Consider the following 8,365-nt stretch of genomic DNA (forward strand, 5'->3'; position numbering starts at 1 on the left):
GGGTCGTGGTGAAATTCTGAGTCGATCTAAGCATGTCCGTCCGTCCGTCCGTCCGTCCGTCTGTTGAAATCACGATAACTTCCGAAAGAAACAAGCTATCGACTTGAAACTAGGCACAAGTAGTTGTTATCGATGTAGGTCGGATTGTATTGAAAATGGGCCATATCGGTCCACTTTTACGTATAGCCCCCATATAAAGGGACCCTCAGATTTGGCTTGTGGAGCCTCTAACAGAAGCATATTTTATCCGATCCGGCTGAAATTTGGTACATGATGTTAGTATATAGTCTCTAACAACCATGCAAAAATTGGTCCACATCGGTTTATAATTATATATAGCCCCCATATAAACCGATCCCCAGATTTGGCTTGCGAGGCCTCTAAGAGAAGCAAATTTCATCCGAACCGGCTGAAATTTGGTACATGGTGTTGGTATATGGTCTCTAACAACCATGTAAAAATTGGTCTACATCGGTCCATAATTATATATAGCCCCCATATAAACCGATCCCCAGATTTGGCTTGCGGAGCCTAAAAGAGAAGCAAATTTCATCCGATCCGGCTGAAATTTGGTACATGGTGTTGGTATATGGTCTCTAACAACCATGCAAAAATTGGTCCACATCGGTCCATAATTATATATAGCCCCCAGATAAAACGATCCCCAGATTTGGCTTACGGAGCCTCTAAGAGAAGCATATTTCATCCGATCCGGCTGAAATTTGGTACATGGTGTTGGTATATGGTCTCTAACAATCATGCAAAAATTGGTCCACATCGGTCCATAATTATATATAACCCCCATATAAACCGATCCCCAGATTTGGCTTGCGGAGCCTCAAAAGAAGCAAATTGCATCCGATCCGGCTGAAATTTGGTAAATGATGTTGGTATATAGTCTCTAACTACCATGCAAAAATTGGTCCACATCGGTCCATAATTATATATAGCCCCCATATAAACCGATTCCCAGATTTGGCTTGCGGAGCCTAAAACAGAACCAAATTTCATCCTATCCTGCTGAAATTTGGTACATGGTGTTGGTATATGGTCTCTAACAACCAAGTAAAAATTGGTCTACATCGGTCCATAATTATATATAGCCCCCATATAAACCGATCCCCAAATTTGGCTTGCGGAGCCTAAAAGAGAAGCAAATTTCATCCGATCCGGTTGAAATTTGGTACATGGTGTTGGTATATTGTCTCTAACAACCATGCAAAAATTGGTCCACATCGGTCCATAATTATATATAGCCCCCATATAAAACGATCCCCAGATTTGGCTTCCGGAGCCTCTAAGAGAAGCATATTTCATCCGATCCGGCTGAAATTTGGTACATGATATTGGTATATGGTCTCTAATAGTCATGCAAAAATTGGTCCACATCGGTCCATAATTATATATAACCCCCATATAAACCGATCCCCAGATTTGGCTTGCGGAGCCTCAAAAGAAGCAAATTTCATCCGATCCGGCTGAAATTTGGTAAATTATGTTGGTATATAGTCTCTAACAACCATGCAAAAATTGGTCCACATCGGTTCATAATTATATATAGCCCCCATATAAACCGATCCCCAGATTTGGCTTGCGAAGTCTCCAAGAGAAGCAAATTTCATCCAAGCCGGTTATAATTTGGAACATGGTGTTAGTATATGATCTTTAACAACCGTGCCAGAATTGGTCCATATCGGTCCATAATTATATATAGCCCCCATATAAAACGTTCTCCAGATTTGACCTCCGGAGCCTCTTGGAGGAGCAAAATTCATCCGATCCGGTTCAAATTAGGAACGTGGTGTTAGTATATGGTCGCAAACAACCATACCAAAATTGGTCCAATCACACAAAAATTGGTCCATATCGGTTCATGATCATGGTTGCCACTAGAGCCAAAAATAATCTACCAAAATTTTATTTCTATAGAAAATTTTGTCAAAATTTTATTTCTATAGAAAATTTTGTCAAAATTTTATTTCTATAGAAAATTTTGTAAAAATTTTATTTCTAGAGAAAATGTTGTTAAAATTTTATTCGTTTCATAATAAAATTTTCATCATTTTCAAAATTTTATTTCTATAGAAAATTTTGTTCAAATTTTATTCGGTTCATAATCATGGTTGCCACTCGAGCCACAAATAATCTACCAAGATTTTATTTCTATAGAAAATTTTGTCAAAAGTTTATTTCTATAGAAAATTTTGTTAAAATTTTATTTCTGTAGAAATTTTTGTCAAAATTTTCTTTCTATAGAATATTTTGTCAACATTTTTAGTTCTATAGAAAATTTTGTGAAAATTTTATTTCTATAGAAAATTTTGTTAAAATTTTATCTATGTAGAAAATTTTGTCAAACTTTTATGTCTACTACCTTGCCATTTGCAAGCGTTACCGCAACTTAAGTAATTCGATTGTGGATGGCAGTGTTTAGAAGAAGTTTCTACGCAATCCATGATGGAGGGTACATATATACTTGTTTTTTTTCATATATTTTTTTACGTATATTCCAGATACGTTAGGAATATCCCGAAAAGGTGTTCAACATTACATACTACTATATTAAATTTTTACTACGAAACTGTAAAGTGTGTCTTATAAAAGACTTAAAGTCAGAAGTCACAGTGTTTGAAATAAACGAAATGGACTGAGTTCAAATCATATATTATTTTTTTTTATTGCAAAAATAAAAAGGCTTTTGTATACAAGTTTGAAATTTTCGAAGAAATTCAAAAACTCTTACAAAAGCACATTATATTTAAATTCTAAACAGTAATTTTACAACCAGCACATAAATTTATTTTGGTGTGAACAATTGTTTGCTAGCATGTCGCACCATTAATTTAGAAATACAAATAAATATGACTTTTTATTAACGAATAATTTTGTACTTAATTTAATTCTTAAGGCCGGTTGGCATTATTGCGTTAAAATGGCAATGTTTACCCTTTTACTTTTCTTTAATAATTTATTTTAAAGAAAATAAACTTATTCAATTGTTACTTTGGATCATTCCCCACCATGTTATAATACAACTTACTGAAAAAGTTATAATGTTATTCTGATTTTACCGATTCGAGTTTTGCTGCTAAAATGAGAAATAATTTTAGCGGCAAAACTCGAACTCAATGCCCGCTTTTATTTTCGAAAGAATCCGTCAACTCCTCTTGGACTACTCATTAATAAAGAGGAACTAATCTTTGTTTTTATAGATCTTACTGTTTAATTTTTCACTGTTTCCCCCTGTTTTCATTTTACTGTCACAAGTCTAACAAGAGTACACTGAAAAAAATATTGTAGTGAGGCCAAAGAGTTCATGTTATTAAAATAAGAATACAAATTTTGCTTAACTTAGAAGACATATTTCTCTAATTTTTTCCATGTTCAAAAGTCGATAAACCTTTCAACGAAGTCGTGTTGTCCTTATAATTAAGTGATTTGACTTGAAAATGGGTATCATAACATGAAAGAAAAAAATTTTGAACTAAGGTCAACTTGACTTTAATAATTCAGAAAAATTCTTTAAAACTAATGAAATTGTCTTTGAATTTGTTGCATTTTTGCATCTTGACTACAAAGCAAAAATCGTTAAAAAAATAGGACATGTTTCCAACACTTTATTTTAAAGATGTTTTTTTCACATGAAACATAGCATAATTTCTACTGGATGTCTTGTTTTTAACGGACTTTTTATAGCATATGAAAAAATCAGAAAAAGCGAAAAATTAAAATGTGCTTCATAGAGTCAAATACACGAAACCCACATTTAAAATAGAATTGTGTCTTAAAAGTATCCTTACTTGAATTCTCCGCTTCACTGGCTCGGAATCAATACCAAAATTGTTAAACTACACACAAAAAATTATCACCAACATTTTTTCAATTAAACACTTAATTGAATTTGGAAAAGGATTCAATTAATATGTTAATTGATTCAATTAATTATTTAATCAAATCCGAATAAAAACCAATTAAAAAAATTATTGATATTTGTTACGTTTCCAATTAAAATATTAATTGATTCAATCAATTTGTTAATCAATTCGGAAATAATTTTCAATTACAAACGTGATTGAAATTTTTTCCGTTTCCAATTACACATGTGATTGGTCCAATCACCTTTGAGATTGAAACTGAATAATTTTGAGCAATGGAAAGAGCGAAAAGAGAACAAGAGAATGGGTATTTATTCAACAATGTATGATGGAGAGATCAGTCTGTGGAAGTAACTCGTAACGAACGGTTGGGTTTTTGTTTTTCGCGTAAATTGAAAAACATGATTGGCGACATTCTGTCTGCTGCATTCAAAATGTGTGCATAAATATTTTGAACGCAACAACAAATCATAGCAAAGGGTTGAAATAAATAAAGTGTGCAACAACAAACGGCCACGTGGTAAAGGTTTGAAAAAAATATATGAGAGAACACATTTGAAATTATCTGTGTTTGTGGTATTGTAAAAATGGAAAACAATCTACGTGAATACCGCTTTCCATTGAAGCCTGTTTACATTAAATGGACTAAAATAATATATTTTTTATTCATTTCTTTTAGTGACCAATTTTATTTCGTGAAATTGACCAATCAATCCCATCAACTCCATCATTTTATCAAATATATAAGAATATGTTTGCAATAAAAAGTGGGTACCGTATTGATCTTTTAAAATTATAATTTTTTTTCACTCCTAGTTTTCTTAAAACCAAGAGCGGTATGGGTTTGTTGGAAGATTCACCTTGAAGTTGCGAAGTGGCGTTGGCATTAAATTGCATTTTTGTTTTACCTTCCTTTTTCAGTTTGAACCCAAATAGAAAGCAGTATATCTGATATATAAACTAATGAGCTGGATTATGTAATGGTAAAAAAGTTCACTCCTAGTTTTCTTAAAACCAAGAGCGGTATGGGTTTGTTGGAAGATTCACCTTGAAGTTGCGAAGTGGCGTTGGCATTAAATTGCATTTTTGTTTTACCTTCCTTTTTCAGTTTGAACCCAAATAGAAAGCAGTATATCTGATATATAAACTAATGAGCTGAATTATGTAATGGTAAAAAAGTTCTTTCTTTTGGATTTAAAAATATGAAAAATATCCGAAAATAATAAAAATATGTATTTTCCATTTATATTTTTTTTCTATTTCCAGAATTTGCAAAGTATCATCAATATAATACCAAATATTACATTGCTTTCCCATTATTTTTGTCTTTGATTGGTTCAAATTTTAATAGACGATTTTAATGTGTGGAAATTTTGGAAAGGAATTGTTACTAAAATTAAATTACCGTGCTCCTTAATACACCTTTTTATGCTAAAAGACTACAACTGCAAAAGAAGATTATAAATCTGCAACCTGGAACTAAGAATTGAACTTGATATTCTATGCAGGTAATGTTTAACAAAATTAACTTTTAATTGAACAAAATTAAATTCGAATTATTCTGTTTACTTTCAGAAAAACTAATTTAGCTTACAGACTGTTGATTTATTGGAAATCTAGGCGCATCTACATATTAGAAGGAACATGCTAACATGGTTATTATTATAAGGAAGATAATGATTTATATAATTTATTTTTTTTTCACCCTATAGTTGTTGTGGATATTAATTGTATTTGTAAGTTCTGTTAGAACAAAACACAAATGACAAGAACCAACTTTATTTGTCTATTGCATAATTCAAAAAATAATAAAATATTAAATACGTTTTATAAGAAACACATATTTTCTTTTATTTCAAAGGAATAAAAAAAAAAACTAAATACGATTTTGGGGTCGCAATATATCAATTTTTTGATCGAAATTTATAGCCAATTTCAATTAATTATTTAATTGGATGAATCAAATAGTTGATTGATTTTTGTCCCGAAATTAATTAAAATTTTAATTGATTCAATTAAAACTGTGATTGAATTTTATGTTAAAAATCAATCACGTTTTTAATTGATTCAATCACACAATTAATTGATTCCGTGACAAAAGTCAACTAAATTTTTAATTGAAAATCGTGTTGGTTTTCAATCAAAATGGGTGATTGATACTATCATTTTCGTGATTGAAGACATTTCAATTAAAAAAATGATTGAATCCTCGATTTTCGTGATTGAAATCAAAAAATATTTTTTGTGTGTAGAGACACAATCTATGGAATCGGGAATGCTTTTTCTCAGTGTATAGTGCCCTTTCTTTAGTTTTTATGTAGATCCCTTTAATTACCATTGTTTTAATATTTTGACTTACTCTTCCTACGTTCCGATTTGTTTTGACGAAACAAACAAAAATTGTGCCCGTAATGCGAAAATGATAAGCAAAACTCATGCTTTTTTTCAAATGTCTTTTCTCTTGGTTCCGAATGAATTTTCTCTCCGAATACTCATTTTAATATTTTTACTTAAGCATATACAATTTTTGGCGAAGTCATGTAACAACATATATATTTTTACTCCAAATTTGTAAATTTATACTTATTTATATTCACACATAGTATTTTTCCAATCTTTAATTGAATTTTCTTTGTGTATATATATTTTTAAGGCGCCAATTGGTTACTTTCATTATTTTACTTCCAGCATACACTTTATGTCTCTCTAAACACATATATGTTTATAGTCTATTTCTAAATTAATATATGTTTGCATTCAAGCATACATAATATGTTCTAACATATTAACATATATGTCCCAAATATGTTATGCTAGTTTATGAACATTATATGCTTGCACTTAAAAATATTGTGTTTAAAAATTTGACTTCCAAACATGTAATTTTTACACCCAAACATATGAAAAACAGTCTTTTTCGTCCGTGCAGTTTGCCGAGAAAGATCTCTGTTCTACGCATTAGTTCATCGCATCTGCTGACAATTTACTCTAAGAACAATATTCGTAAAGGCACATCAGTTTAATAACGATGAAAAGTTTAACTTAAAATTAACAAAACCTTCATGAAATGTTATCAACCCATTTTTGACAAAAATGTCCATAAATTTAATTACATGTGAACTAAAAATTTACATTGAGAAATATTCTACCAACTATTACTCGTACAGTGATTTTTTGGTATAGAAATGGGAGATTTCATCTTTAGTCTGCAGATGGTTTTAAAAAGCGTGTCCCTTGTTCAATTAATCTCACTGAAAGGTACGTTCGTGTCCTTTTGCGGAATTCCATCTCCGTTGTGCACTACAAAGGGATGCAAAAAAATCAAACTTAAATTTTTCGTTGGTTGAAATGATGGTTTATCTGTGTTTGCGATACACCACGCCAAACCCCCATAGAAGTTTCAAGTCAAATTATGTCCTTGTCAGCTAACCCGTCACAGCGTGATACCAACCTCGTTGTTGGCGCTCATGTTGCAATTTAAGAGAAAATTATATAGTGCTTACAGTATTTGACTCAACTATGAAGTAGGACTCCTTTCAATTTATGCATAGCCTATTTATAGCACACTGAAAAAATATTGACTGAAGCAAACAGATTTCATGCCATTAAAACGCAAATACCATACCGAAAACAAGTAAGTAAAGTCTAAAGTCGGGCGGGGCCTACTATATTATACCCTACACCAATTTGTAGATACAAATTTTCGATACCATATCACATCCGTCAAATGTGTTGGTGGCTATATATAAAGGTTTGTCCCAAATACATACATTTAAATATCACTCGATCTGGACAGAATTTGATAGACTTCTACAAAATCTATAGACTCAAAATTTAAGTCGGCTAATGCACCAGGGTGGAACACAATGTTATTTAAAAAAGTGGGAAACATTTAAATCTGAAGCAATTTTAAGGAAACTTCGCAAAAGTTTATTTATGATTTATCGCTCGATATATATGTATTAGAAGTTTAGGAAAATTGGAGTCATTTTTACAACTTTTCGACTAAACAGTGGCGATTTAACAAGGAAAATGTTGGTATTTTTACCATTTTTGTCGAAATCAGAAAAACATATATATGGGAGCTATATCTGAACCGATTTCAACCAAATTTGGCACACATAGCAACAATGCTAATTCTACTCCCTGTGTAAAAATTTCAACTAAATCGGAGTTAAAAATTGGCCTCTGTGGTCATATGAGTGTAAATCGGGCGAAAGCTATATATTGGAGCTATATCTAAATCTGAACCGATTTTAACCAAATTTGGCACGCATAACTACAATGCTAATTCTACTCCCTGGGAGCTATATCTAAATCTGAACCGATTTCAACCAAATCTGGCACGCATAGCTACAAAGCTAATTCTACTCCCTGTGCAAAATTTCAACCAAATTGGGGTAAAACTCTGGCTTCTGGGACCGCATTAGTCCATATCGTGCGAAAGATATATATGGGAGCTATATCTAAATCTGAACCGATTTCAATAA

At 31.7% G+C, this 8,365-nt stretch overlaps 1 long non-coding RNA gene across 1 annotated transcript; it reads left to right on the plus strand.

The window, feature by feature from the left end:
- Nucleotides 1-4,224: 4,224 nt before the first annotated feature.
- LOC142223146 (uncharacterized) lies at nt 4,225-5,712 on the plus strand. The gene is made up of 3 exons (XR_012718603.1): nt 4,225-5,045; nt 5,142-5,383; nt 5,451-5,712. It is a non-coding gene; the product is annotated as an uncharacterized LOC142223146 (long non-coding RNA).
- The last annotated feature ends 2,653 nt before the right edge of the window (nt 5,713-8,365 follow it).

Source organism: Haematobia irritans, chromosome 2 (assembly GCF_050003625.1).
Source record: "Haematobia irritans isolate KBUSLIRL chromosome 2, ASM5000362v1, whole genome shotgun sequence".
NCBI classification, from domain to species: Eukaryota; Metazoa; Arthropoda; class Insecta; order Diptera; family Muscidae; genus Haematobia; species Haematobia irritans.